The following is a 14,882-nucleotide window of genomic DNA, read 5'->3' as shown; positions in this document are numbered from 1 at the left end:
AGGCGACATTTAAACTGTACTCTCAACTTTAAATAGGCCATCCAAACTGGAAGAAGCCTCAGAGTCAAGCCAAACCATAGGCTGAGTACACTTAACAGACATACGCAAAATATTTCACCTGACAGATAGAGAACACATTGTATTCTCATCAGCCCATGGAACCTTCTCTAAAACAGATCACATACCAGGCTACAGAGCAAGTCTAACCAAACACAAAAGTTCAGATTAATTTCTGATATCTTATCAGATCACAGGACAGTAAAACTAGAAAAGTTTGTAGCTATGGATGCTTAAATTAAAAGCTCAGAAAAATCTCAAATAAACAACCTAACAATGGACCTAAAGGGCCTACAGAAACAAGAGCAAGCCCCAGCCAAAGGAACTAGAAAAGAAGAAGTGTTAAAGATCGCAGCAGAAATCAACGCAATGGAGGATAAAGGGATGACATTGGAACAGACTGGAGAGGTTTTTTTTTTTTTTTTTTTGAAAAAATAAATGAGGTGGCTCTACCTTAGCCCCTTAAAAATGCTGTCCTGGTGCCACAAAAGTCTGCAAACCCTGCTGCAGTAATGGATTAGTTGCACTACAACCCTCTGAGAAAATTCAGTCTTTGCTATGCATTCCAGAAAGGACTGGTGATATAATAAATTTCAAAATGGTTGTTCTTGATTACTGCTGTCCATAGCACTCTGCAGTCCAAATTGCATCCTAGTGAGTTTACTCAGAACCTAAGAGGATGGCTCTAGTTCTCATCCCATCAGCTGTAAGAACTACTTAGGACATTGATTTTCTTAGATACAATATGATTACATTTTACTCTTCCATTTTCTCTCTCCAGATCCTCCCATATACCCTCCCTGCTCTATTGCATAATTTAGGTATGTGTGCATGTGTCTCTGTGTGTATGTGTATTCTAAAATATAATCTGCTCAGTTGATACTACATTACTTGTATGTTTCAGTGCTGACCATTTGGTATTGGATAACCAATTACCAATTGGCATGTTCTTCTCTCGGGAAGACTTCCTCTCTTGCTCCCGGCTTTCCTCAATTCTTCCTGTAGTCTTGAGGCCTCATGGGCTTTTCCCCATCCACTTTGGCATGTCCACTGCTGTTATCCTTGTTCAACTCATGTTTAGGCAGTTATGTTGGTGAGATTGTGGGTGTAGCTTCTATACTAGGAGACACAGACTCACAGAAAACTCCCTGATCCTCTGGATCTTACAATATTCCACAATGTTCCCTGAGCCTTAGGTGGGGTGGGCATGGAGATTGGTACTGGGTTCCCACACCTCCATGTCTTGATTGGTTGTGGTTTTCTGTAGTGGTCTCTGTCTGTTGCAAAGAGAAGTTTCCTTGATGAGGAGTGAAGACTTTGCTTATCTGTGGGTATAAGGACAAATGTTTATAGATTGTTGTTAATAATTATGCTGGTTTAGTTATTTAGTGGTTAGAGATTCTCCTTGAATTCTACTTTACTATCACTGAGTAATTAGCTAAGTTTACAATGCCAGGTGTGGGCTCTCTCATGTTGAGTAGGTCTTAGGTCTAATTAGAGAGCTTTTGGTTACCACCAAGGTATTAGTGCCAATGCTATACCCTTAGGGCCATCATGGCATTCTGTCTGAGTTAGGTTTTTATTTCTGTGAGGAGACACCATGACCATGGCAACTCTTATAAAGGCAACCTTTAATTGGGATGACTCATGTACAGTTTCAATGGTGCCATTCATTATCATCATGACCAAGAGTATAGGAAGACATAGTGCTGGAGCTAACAGTCTTTACATCTTGACTCAGAGGCGACAGGAAGTCGACTGACTGTCATCCTATGGAAAGCTTGAGAAAGAGACCTCAGAGCCCACCCCTACAATGACATACTTCCTCCAACAAGGCCACACCTCCTAATCATGCCATTCCCTTTGGAGGCCATTTTCTTTCAAACCACCACAGACATTTTGGAGGCAAAGGGATCATCTGAAGAGTTACAGTCTGAAATGTGCTGGTATGTCTCTGTAGCTCTATGGTGAGCAGATCTGCAGATGGTGGCAACAGTGAGTCGGGCTGACGGGCATGCTAAGGAACACTGGAGCCAAATGCAATGCAACAGCACAGAATTTCAAAAGCTGCCAAGGAATTGGGAGGGTGTGTGGCATGGTGCAGAAAGTCCTGCCATAGTAGACAGGTAGCAGGAAGGCCAGTCCTTTGGACAGCTCTTCCTTTTCATTTTATTTTAAAAAAAAATTTTTCTCATTTTACATACCAATCTCAGTTCCCACTCCCTCCTCCCCTCATTCCACTCTTCCCACTTTTGCCTCCCCCACACCATCCCCTATCCACTGTTCAGACAGGGTAAGACCTCCCATGGGAAGTCAACAAAATCTGGCAGATCACTTTGAAGCAGGACCACGGCCCTCCCCACTATATGTAAACTGATCATGATCCCTTTGCTCATATTATCACTCCCCCCTCTCTTTGACTAGACTCCGGAACTTTGGCCCAGTGCTTAGCTGTGGATCTCTGCATCTGCTTCTATCAGTTGCTGAATGAAGGTTCTATGATGACATTTAAGGTAGGACATCCTGCAGAAATTGCTTGTCTTGACAGCGTGGGTTCTGTGAACTGAACTTGTGTCGTCAAGTTTGGTGGCAAGTATCTCAATCCACTGATCAATCTCATGGACCCCTTTATATTTTTTATTATAAAATTTAAAACCTACTGTAATTATAAGGAAAGATTGTGAGGTCTGGAAATTGCTAATATTTTTGCACTTAAGAGAGAGATCAGCTAATGTTTTATGGACATCAGCAGCTCATTGAACAGAAACAAATAGGGACAGGAGAATTTGGGGTTTTCTTTTTATTTGTTCCCCTTGGCCTAATCCTTTCACATAAATCCAGATACCCCAATCCACTGAATGTTAACACCACCTCCCTGAAAAAGCAGGAACCATCACATAGGGTACCCTAAATCTTTTCTACCCTTGAGCCAACTGGGGGCTCCTGTTCTGTACCAACCCCATGTTCCCTTCCCTTTCACAGAAGCCCTGTTCTCCCAATCTCTCCCCTTCAAACTCCACTCACAGCCTGTTTCACTCATTTCAGATACCTTGTCTGCAAATACAATGACCCTATCAGGGGTTGTTCGGCATTCTCAACTTAACTAGCATCACAAAACGGCTCATCAAGTAGTATCACTAACCTCTATCCCACCAGCAGCAGAACTCTTTGTCCTCGAAATCTGAGGAGCTTCATGTGTTTGGCTCAGCCTTGCAGTTTTTGCCTATCCAGAACGAGGTAGAAATTACAGCTCCGTTGTGCATTTTTCTGATAAACGTAGTAGGAGGCAGCTGCTCTTATATTAATTGCCACTCCAGCTTCATCGGCTATATCTTGTTTGTTTTATAGCCTTGGTCATTTTGGGGGGATGTCGAAATGATTTCTAGTTTTCTCCGTAGTCTCTAAGCAACAATTGTGTCGATTAAATGCTACGCAAAGTTCTTTTCAATCTCCCAAACTTGGTTGATGATGCCTTTGATAGCTTAGACTTTAAACTTTTGGTGGGTTTTGTTTACTTGCTTTGTTTCATTTTTATTTCCATGCAGTTCCTCTGCCACTGGGCTCCATCCCCAGCCCTGAGATTATAACTTTTCAATAACCAGAATAGCATCCATTATCATCTATACTTCTTGTTCTTTCTTTTTGAAAACCACTCCTTGCCATGGTGTTACAAAGTCCTGCCCTATTTTTTACAACTGTGCTGTTAAACTCTGCTGTTTCAATTTTTCTTAAATCCCCCAGGGAGGGAGGAAGGGAGGGTGGATGGGGTGTTGTAGTGTTAGGTGGCTACAACTTCCTTCTTCACTTACTCCTTTATCTTCCCTTTTCCTCAACCCTAAGATAGACCAGCAATTATCAGAACTGATAGAGTAAGAAGAGACAAGCTCTAAAACATATCTGATGGGCCCAAGGTCATGCATTCTGTCTGGGGCCAAGAATATCAAAGTGAACCTTCCTTTTAAATGCTTCGGGGCATATCAGGTTCATCAACATTTCCACAGTGAGTCTTATCTTTTCCCCTCACTTCAACCCTGGCCTTGCTGCTCCTCTCCTGGCCTTCCGGTCCAGTTTGGGCTCCTGAGGCAGCCTTTTCCAGCCCACAGCTGGCTGCACATCACAGCTCCCCTCCCCCCAACAGAGATGGGAGTATTATTATCAGTCTACCTGCAGCACTGAGCAGTTGCTACTGCGTTAGCTGAACTTCATCTGAAGCCAGAGCTGTGAACATTAGCTCAGTATCTCCCTGTATGCCTTAGTCATTGATGATCACCTAAAATCCTTTCGTTTGTACCTCTGCTGATGGTCCTCAGTCTGAAACCAGGGATGCTGCTGCTAAATATTAGCCTTATGCAGCCCCACTACCAGACACACTAAGAACAAAGAATTATCAAGACAGATTATCCGCAGCCAAGGCTGAGAACCCTGGACCTAGAATATGTTACTTTCACCCACGAGATCCAGCCCTGCAGAATACCATTACAGGAGTCAGGGGTGCTCTGGTGGAGGACCCCTGCTTTCAAAATTAGCTGTAATTTAACTTTGAAAGGGAGCCCCCGTGATACATACACATCAGAGTTTGAGAGTCACCCTCCCAACTCAGGTGCCACCCCAATCAGTTAACAAATCCTCAAATCCTATCCTGACAGCCCACCAGGAAATTGGCCTGATCTTCCATCTCTACTGCAACTTCCTAAAATCAGGACTTTGCAATTTTGTGTCTCAGCTAGCAATTGCCTTCTAAGCTGACCTCTCTTTGGTTTGGTAAGCTGCTGAAGAAGTCATAAAGCATTGTAAGAAGGGAGAAAAGACAAACCTTGAGCACACCCCTTGCCAGAAGAACACACACATACCATGCTCCTGCTTTGATCACATTGCATACAGTCCCAATGAGTTGGGAGAGCTCTCAGGGGCTCTCCAGACCCTTCTAGGCTAGAACTGCCACCTTAGTCTTCCTGAAGAGTACTGGTGCTCAGTTAGGGGTGAAGTTGGGGTTAGGGTTAAGGTTTGGGTTAGGGATAAGTTCCCAGTATAGCTCATTTTGGATATCCAGACACTCTAAGGTCCTTTGCTGCCTGTCCCCGAACAAGCACCACCCGCTCTAGCCCATCGAGGGCACAGTAGTTTCACATGTGCTTTTACTCTGCCACATCAGGCTTGCATCCTCTGTCTCCCGTCCAATCCTGTCCTCCCCTGCCTGCTCTGGTCTCACCCTGTTCTATTTTTCAGAGCCCAATATGTCTGCCTTTGAAAACTTTACTGAGAGTTCATCTCCATCCCCACCTCATACTCCTCTTTTTCAGTCTTCTCTCACATATTACATCACAACCACAATTTCCCCTCCTTCCACTCCTCCCAGTTCCTCCCAGCACCATCCCCTCTTCCCCAGATCCACTCCTGCTCCATAGTCCATTTCCCTTCAGAAAGGAGCAGACCTCCAAGGGAAAACCAACAAACGTGGCAATCAAGTTGCAACAAGTCTAGGCACATCCCTTCATATGAGGGCTAGATGTAGGGAGAAACGGATCTCGAGGACAGACAAGGAGTCAGAGACGACCCCGCCCCCACTGTTAGGAGTTCATTAGTTCAAGTTACACAACCATAATATATATGCAGAGGACCCTGCTCGGGCCTCTGTAGGTTCCCTGATTGTCAGTTCAGTCTCTCAGATTCTTTTAACCTCTTAGTTCATAAAGTTTCCTTCTGCCAAAGCCCTTCCTTGAGCGTGTCATGGGCTATGTGTGTGTATACACACATGTGTATATGTGTGCACCACAAGCCTCCATGGATCAGAAAGGTTATCTTTCATCTTTGCAACCTCAGTGACTGGCACAAACAAAAGTTCATTAAAGCTTGCTAATAAATTTAAAGAAACAATAGACTGGCATTCTTTTTACTCCGTCACATTGCTTTCCGATTTATGCTTTGGTTACTTGGTATTTTTCCCTTGTAAATGGAAGTGTGCTGGTTTATCTTCATCAAGTGTATTTTCATGTTCCTAAAACACATTGTATTTATTAAAAGGTTGAAACTATAATTACAATGTCAAGCAAATGTCTTGTTGTCTCCTCCCTTCTGTGGAAATGTACCCCAAGATTTGCATTCCAAAACCACTGCTCCTGATGCCCCAGGTCCAGCAATGAGTGCCAAACTGTTCTGGGTTGGTTGAGGGAGGGGAGACTTTAGAAACACTTGTCCATGCTAGAATGTCTAACTGGTAAAATTTACCAGGAAAGAGAAATCTGATCTTGGGTTAGGACTAATGAGGAAAAAACAAAACAAAAACAAAAACAAATCTTTGAGACTTCTGGAGATTATGAATGAACTGGGTCACCAATCCTCACTAAAACCCAAAATGTCCACCCCTCGTCATCTTCAACCAGAGAAACACTGGGGACATGGTTTACTGAGAATGGCTCTTCCAAACAAATAACTATTCTGGGGAGGGTTTTCTCGCCTCTTCTACACTTTTTCCATCACAGTGACTCTTTCTGCCCTCTAAAACAAACAAACAAGAAATGTCTTTTGCTTTTAAAATGCCACCTCTTTTTCACTTTGATTTAGTGCCCTTTGGCTATAAGCCTTCTGGCTGTAGGCCAAATGGTCAGCTCCTCCCCAGAGCCTTGGCAAGACAGGGAACCTGGATCACTGTTCAGGAAGCCTGCAGGGACCTCTACGTGTCAGCTACCTCCTGTCCTGCTCTCCCTCCTTAAATAGGGGGCTCCACAAAGTGCCCCCTTCCCTTCCTCAGGGACAGAAGCTGGGTCGACAATCTCACTCTCAACCCCCACCTCCGAATAGGGTGGAGTTGATCCTTCTGGGGACCAACTTAGAGGAAGCAGCCCACAGTCTGGGAAAACACCAGCGATGAACGAAACAAAACAACCCCTTTCATTCCCAAAACCCATGGATGTCCTGCATTCCAGCTGCCCCGAGCCTGCCACTGTCCCTAGGAATGGGCCCAGAGATACCAGAAACACATCTCTAGGCCTCACAGAAAGGAAGCACTTCTGCAGTGTTGGCAGGGAGGCATGACTCCTTCAAGGTTCAAGTCAATCTTCTGTTGCAGGTGTGGCTCAGGGCTCGGTCCCCAGCGCTGCGGTAAAACAATAAAGACTGGCTCTGTCTTGAACAAGTCCCCACAGCATTTGTCTCGGCCCCTGTGAGGGGTCCGTGGAGGCACCAATAAACCCTGCCTGGCAGCAGCTTCCTGCATGTTCTTCTTCACTCCATTTAAGAAGTTTTGCTTAACTTACGAAGATAAGAACTAAATGCTTTGAATTAGCTTTGCTAAACGAAGAATAGCTTTTACACACACCATTTTATACTCTGATGCAATTCTCTGGGGGAAAAAAAACTGCTCTAGTTTGTTGTGCTCCCAGGTTCTGACTAGAAATAAAAAACCAATTGCATGGAATATTAAAGACATAATTTTTCCTTTCAGTGTACAGAACTCTTTGCTACACATCCCTTCAAGGGTTTGATGTGTGTGTATATGTATGTATGTTTGCAAGTATTTGTGCATGTGTGCATACATATGCAAATATGTGTGTATACTATATATATATATATATATATACATATATGATGAAGGTATGGTATTTGTTTTTCAGATTGGGGAACAAAAAAAAAATACTTTTGATTTGGGTATCTGCCCAGTTGCACACAAAATCAACTGAAAGCAATTAAAATGCAAAATTGCATACACGTGTATATGCATGCGTGCAAGTATACAAACAAATACTGATATATAGAAGTGCATGTATGAAAATTTAAACTAATATATTTATCGTTGTATAACGACCTTCCAAATGTTTGATCATTCAGCATTTGAGGTGCTCTTTCTCTTCCTGGGGTGATAGGCTGATAGATTGACACAGAAGAACCCAGTGTATGCAATCCGAATCTGGCCAGGAAAGCAATGGTTCAGCGATGCAAACCTTTGCATCCAAGGATGCCCAGTCTCTCTCTGACTCCCAGTCAGCTATTCCTTTTCATTAAACAGCTTCCTGTTTTGCTCCGCTGTGTCCTTTATCATGCTGGACTCTTGGCCACACTATTTTTGTTGTGCTTTTTTCTACCAGCAAAATCATTGCACCTGAATGAGAAACTGTTTTCTTTCTTTCTTTTTTTTTTTTCCTTTTAAATAAGTTTTCTCATAGAATCAATGACAGAAGAAGATTAATTGTTTGTTTTCAATACCGGCTTTTTTTTTTTCTTCCCCGGGTTCTATTTTTGAAACAGTTTTATTTTTGGATGTCCTGACTGGGATGATGCGAAACTGGAAAGACTGGTGCACCTTTTATTGACCTCCATTTCCGCTTATAAAGGATGTCCCCACTAATCTGTCAGTTACAGGGCAGACAAAGGCCAGAGGCAGGGAAGCCATGCCAGATGGTGTGCAGGAGACAATCCCACCAGACGCTTTATGTTTTGTTGGTTGTTTTTAAGATTATGGGCTACGGGGAGGGAAAAAAACACACGGGCATCCCTGTTCCAAGCGGAACTAAAGTAAATGTTTCGCGGACCATGAATGGAACGGTAGAGCCAGAAAAGAGAAGGGAGACGGAGCAAGTGAATGAAATGGTGGGGGATAGATGGCTGGATGAATGAATGGAAATTAAGGATATTTTATTTAAAAAGGAAGAAAATATAAAAATGCATCACTTTGAAATAGAAAGTGAATATCTCCTCCTATTCTGCTTTGCAGAGATAAAAATCCTGTTCTGTCTGTATCTTTCGCAATTTTGTCTGATTTTGTCTTGATCGCATGCATATTTTCTGCCTGCCACATAAATTTCCACAGAAGTGCATTGTCTGTGATCGTCTGCATTTCTTAATTTCCACTCGTGTTTCAGGGAGGTCTCTTCAACCAGTAGACAGCTTCCCTTGCTTTCTTTTAATCATGGTGTAATATGTCGCCACCACATAAATTGTTAGACTCCCCCAAAAAATTACACACTGGGAATATACTGCAGTGCTTACTTCAGAGGTATGAGCATGGGGTGCAACCCCAGCACCCCTAAGAAGAATAGAATGCTTTCAGAGCCACAGACGGCCAAGATTTGGATCCCGGCACGCATGCATGTGCACACAGACACATAAAATAAAAATAATAGTTTTTAAAAAGAAAATTCTGTAGAATATTAATATCAATAGTGCAATGCTATGGTGTATTTTCTTCTAAGCAGGTTATACGTCTGTCTGCACTATTTGAAGAATTAATTTAGCCTTTTTGCTTTCTCTGTTGGTATGCCATTTTTTCTTTATGAAAATTCTGAAGGTAACTTGTGTCTTTTTTTTAATGTGGCGATACTTCCTCTCAATCTGCCACTTGCTTTTAACTTTGAAAGATTTAATCTTTTTGAACACTTACATTTTTTCTGTAGTCTCATCTAATAATTTGTTTTATTTATTTTGTATATCCCTGAGCATTCTTCCCCATTTCCATGGGTTAAGCATCCATATTTGACAATGGCATCCTCAGCATTTAAATGTGTAATACTGGCCATGTGCTCATCTGCAGAAACCCCGTTTTCCTTTTGGGGGGGATGTTTGTTGCTGTTGTTATTATTGTTGGGGTTTTTTGGTTTTTGTTTTTGTTTGTTTGTTTGTTTGTTTGTTTCAGGCAGCATTGCTCTAAGTGGTCCTGGCCATCCTGGAACTTGCTCTGTAGATCTGACTGGCCTCAAACTCACAGCAATCCACCTGCCTCTGCCTCCAGAGTGCTGGGATTAAAAGTGTGTGCCACCACCACCTGGCATAGCTCCCATTTTTCAGGGACTTTTAAAAACTGATAATGAGTATGCAACTTATTTCTACTGAGGAGTTAGGGTAGATGCGAGAGTGCTGCTCCATGCTATTTTTACTCCGCCCACAAGGACCAGCTTTAGGATCCCTCCCCCCAAGCTCTCGCTGACGAGAACCTCAGAACAAAATGCTCCAAATTACACAGGAACAGAATGAAGGGACATTGACACTGAGTTCCCATCTGGAAGGGAGCCACCCTGGCTTTGCCGGAACCCTTCTTAGACTGTGTGGAATAGAAAACCTTTCCCATGGTAAGCCACTGTAATTTGAAAAAATTGTTATTGCAATATAATTAACCTAATAGTATAATTATTCCTGCATTTGGATGTTCATTTTATATTCAATTTTCATATTAACATGCTGTGAGAATAGCTTTCTTCAAAATATTTTTACTGTACAATTTAGGTTTCAATGTAATTTAATGTGTACCAGCGTTTGCCTACACGTATGTCTGTGTACCACATACATGCCTGGAGGTTTGACAGTCACGTGGGCTTTGAAGACTTTGTTTAGTCAGTTCTCACATTCATTTTTGAGACTGTATGAAGGAGTGTGCACAGCCATGCACACTCTTGCTCTGAGGCAGGGTCTTTATCCATTTTCAGTTGAGAGGCATCTAGGTTGTTTCCAGGTTCTGGCTATTATGAATAATGCTGCTATAAACATAGTTGAGCAGCCATGTGTCCCTTTTAGAAAGCTCTCTTCTCCTCAGATGGCCTCACATTGCCTATGTTCAAAACAGGGTCCTTCTTGGACTTTTCGGGATTAAAGAGATACCTCTTCCCCTAGCAATCTGGACAGGTTACCCCCTAAAGGACTCAATCAGAGGGAAAACAGCATGAATTGTGTTGTGAAATATTAGTAAAAATAAATAAAATGAATGAATGCATGAATAAATAAAGATAAATAAATAAGTAGAAATAGCCAAGTGTCTACTGACAGATGAGTTAATAAACAAAACACTATACCATTGACTGAATCTTCAGACCACAGTTACATATTTAACCAACTATGGATTGACAATTACAAGCTTAAAATTACTAAATAAGGTATAACAACTATTTGCTAGAGGAAATTAGAGAAAGATTCCCAGGGTTTGAAAAATAGGTGTTGCAATGATTTCAAATAACAATCTTTTTAAAACTTCTGGCCACACACTGGAAGACTGAGGTAGAAATTTCAATGGCCCACATAACAAAGTATGTTATGTTTGTCTTGTATGTTTCTAACGGGGAAGGACTCTAGGTTAGTGTATGACCTGTATTACAAAGCATGATGCAGACATGTGTTCGACACATGACCTGGGGGTTATGTCAGAAGTCAGGAAGGCTCTAGGTATAAAACTCTGATGCAAGCTGCTTCTGACTCCAAGCAGCGAGGACCTGGACTTGCTTTCTCAGACTGCTTATGTCACAAAGGGCATGGCTACTCTAACACTATTAGTGTGCCATTTATAGTATATTAGACATAAAGAAATCTAGAAGCTATTGGAAGTATAAAGGACAATATGTGTGGGTGATATGAAAATACTGGATCACTTTGTACAATGGTCCTGAGCATTTATGGATTTTGTCATTTGAAAAGCCAAGAACCAATTGCTTGCATATATCAATAGATAACTGTGTTTCTGCTGCTAATGTTGTTGTTGTTGTTGTTTTACTCTTTACTCTTTGGGGGGGGGGTCTGCCACCCAGCTCCAACAGAATCACACATGGAGCCTCATTTTTTCTTATGAATGCCTGGCCTTAGCTTGACTTATTTCTAGACAGCTTTTCTTAACTGAATTATCCCATTTACCTTTTGCCTCTGGACATTTATCTTTCTCTACTCTGTAAACCTTTCTTTACTTCCTGCTTTGTGACTTGCTGTGTAGCTGGGTGACTGGTCCCTGATGTCCCCCTCTCCTTCTTTTCTCACTCCTTGGTTCTCTCTTTTTCTCCTAGTTTATTTTCTCTACCTATTTCTCTCTCCTGCCTAGCTATTGGCCAGTCAGCTCTTTCATAGATCAATCAGGTGTTTTAAACAAAGTAACACAGCTTCACAGAGTTAAACAAATGCAACATAAAGGAATGGAACACATCTTTGCATCATTAAACAAATATTCCACAGCATAAGCAAATGTAATACATCTTAAACTAATATTCTACAACACAATTATGTATACAGAAAGTAGAACACTATTCAACTTTGCAAAGCATAGGAAGTCTAATATAAGAATGAAGGGAAATAAACTGTGGCATGGGCCAGCTTAAGTGGATTTCACTAGAGCCATGGGAACTGAGTGGATAAAGGTAGTCCCTACAGATCTCATTCCGTTTGAGTGTGTGTGTGTGTGTGTGTGTGTGTGTGTGTGTGTGTGTGTTAGCAGATGAATTTCTCTGTGTCCCGTGATCAAAGTGCATTTTAACTTTTGCAGTAAGGTCCTTCATTCTAGCTGGTGATCAAAAGCCTGAACAACAACTTGACATGAGATAACCTGTGCCTGGGCTTCTCTTGTTGTTGTTGATTACTAACCTGTGGCTTCTGGAAGGAGCAGTATTCCTCTGTGTAGTAACTTCAGTTAAAAATATCTGGCAGTGGGACCAGGATTTATCTCTTGTGCTTGAACTGATGTCTTGAAGCACATTCTCTTTGGAGGGTACCTCCCTCGCTCAGCCTAGATATAGGGAGGAGGGCCTTGGTCTTGCCTCGAAGTGAAGAGTCAGACTTTGTAGGCTCCCCCATGAAAAGTCTTACCCTTTCAGAAGAGTAGATGGAGAACAGGGTATAGGGAAGGGTGGGGAGGGAAGAGGGGGGGGGAGTAGGAACAGGGATAGCTATGTAAAATGAAAAAGGGTTATATTTTAAAATCTTAATAAAAATATTTATAAAATGGCAGTCTATAAGACAGTAGGCTTCTACATAGTCTTTTAAAGCATTCTTAATGTTAATTATCCCTCCCTTTATCCGTTTTCTGTCATATCCTTCCATCCTGATCCTCACTTAAATACCCCCACTGTATTCCCATTTCCCAGCTCTTACTGTACTCTACTAAAGGACTATTTCTTTCTGGCTGTTTCCAACATTTTTTGTCTTTAATTTGGTTATGAAGTGTATTGGCACCAAAATATTTGAGTTCACCCTACTGGTAGTTTGCTCAGCTCCTCAAATGTGTAGTTTCATGAATCTTGCCAAATTGAGGAAACTTCAGCCCTTATTTCTACTAGAATTTTCAACTCCACCCCTCTACCCCCCCCACACACACACACACTGTCATCTCTTCAGTTAGAGTCTAATCATATGGACATTAGATCTGTCGTTGTGTTGGAGACCAGCATGTTCCTGAGACCTTGGTCAGTCCTTTTTTTAACTATGCTTTTTTCTTTGTTGCTCTGATTGCTTAGAGTCTTCCCTGCTTTACACATTCTTGCATCCATGTTCCCAGTGTCTCTGCCGAGTCTTCTCAATAAACTCTTTGGTTATTTCTCAGCTACAAAATTTCCATTTTGGGTTGTGATGGTTCTGTTTCTCTTTGCTTGGAAGGATCACTATATACATATCATATGTAAGCCTGGATTGTGTAGTAACTTTCAATTCTCCTGCCTCAGCCTCTAAAGTGATGGATTACAGGTGTTCTGAAGCACACTCAGTCTGGGTCTTCCTTATATCATCTGTTTCCAGTCAGAGCTATTTTATTTCTTTCTTGTGACTGTCTAGTTTTTGAGCCTGTTTCTATTTATGCTCGTAACTAACAATCAAAAGTCATCTGTGGTGGTAGATTTAAAATGTGTATGGAATAATTCTAATATCTGAGTGGTCTGAATACCTTATTCCATCAGAGTTGAGACCTTCCAGGTTCTTGCTACACGAGTGACATTTATACAACGTGGGTGTATTAGGTAAAGTGAGTCTGTATACTATTTAAATCTTTTGTTTTGGATTTTGTCCTCTGATGCAGCCTTGGAGAAGGAAAGAGGGGAAAGTCCATCCTTGTTTCTTCATAGTTACGTTTCACTGATCCTGTGAGGTATCCCACATCCTGGCTCTCCTTTCTGACTCAATCCCAGAAGGAGAGAGAGGTAGGTGGTCACTCCAAGTGGTGATGCTGACCCTTCATGGGCGGGATGTGGTCTCAGCTCCCCACTCAGTCCTCAGTGAAAGCACACCAGTGGAACATGGACACCTTGATACTGAATGGCCTTTGCCATCAGAGAGGTCCAAGGAAGAAAGGGACAATTTTGGTTTTGTTGTTATTTCATATAATGTCTTCTCTAAATACATCTAAGGTACACAGACGACATAAACACTCGCTCAGGTCCCAAAATCCCTAGTGAGTTATTTCTCCTAATATTTGCTCTTATAAAATTTTCAAAGATTTTGGTTATAATTAGGAAGAATTGAAAAACTATGTCTAGTGCTCGCTTCGGCAGCACATATACTAAAATTGGAACCATACAGAGAAGATTAGCATGGCCCCTGCACAAGGATGACACGCAAATTCGTGAAGCGTTCCATATTTTTAAACTGAACAGTCAACTTCTGAACCATACCTGGATTAAGGAAGAAATAAAGAAAGAAATTAAAGTCTTCCTTGAATTAAATGAAAATAAAGAAACAACATACTCGAACTTATGGGACACAATGAAAGCAGTGCTAAGAGGAAAGTTCATAGCACTAAGTGCCCACTTAAAGAAAACAGAGAAAGCACATATTGAAGACTTAACAGCCCACCTGAAAGCTCTAGAAAAAAAAGAAGCAGACTCACCTAGGAGGAGTAGAAGACTGGAAATAATCAAACTGAGGGCTGAAATCAACAAAATAGAAACACAGAAAACAATCCAAAGAATCAATGAAACAAAAAGCTGGTTCCTGGAGAAAATCAACAAGATTGATAAACCCCTATCCAAACTAATCAAACGGCAGAGAGAGAATACGCAAATTAATAAGATCAGAAATGAAAAGGGGGACATAACCACAGACACAGAGGAAATTCAGAGAATCATCAGATCATATTACAAAAGCCTGTATAACACAAAACT

The 14,882-nt window shown here is 41.7% G+C and overlaps 1 non-coding gene across 1 annotated transcript; it reads left to right on the top strand.

The window, feature by feature from the left end:
* The first annotated feature begins 14,257 nt into the window (after positions 1 to 14,257).
* LOC121452042 lies at positions 14,258 to 14,364 on the top strand. Its single transcript, XR_005974779.1, has one exon. It is a non-coding gene; the product is annotated as a U6 spliceosomal RNA (small nuclear RNA).
* Positions 14,365 to 14,882: the final 518 nt, after the last annotated feature.

Source organism: Microtus oregoni, unplaced genomic scaffold (genome assembly GCF_018167655.1).
Source record: "Microtus oregoni isolate MIOR12 unplaced genomic scaffold, Mior012 000008F_ref0000371, whole genome shotgun sequence".
In the NCBI taxonomy this organism is placed as follows: domain Eukaryota; kingdom Metazoa; phylum Chordata; class Mammalia; order Rodentia; family Cricetidae; genus Microtus; species Microtus oregoni.
The sequence above is the reverse complement of the archived record's forward strand: the minus strand, read 5'-3'. Positions and strand labels throughout refer to the sequence as shown.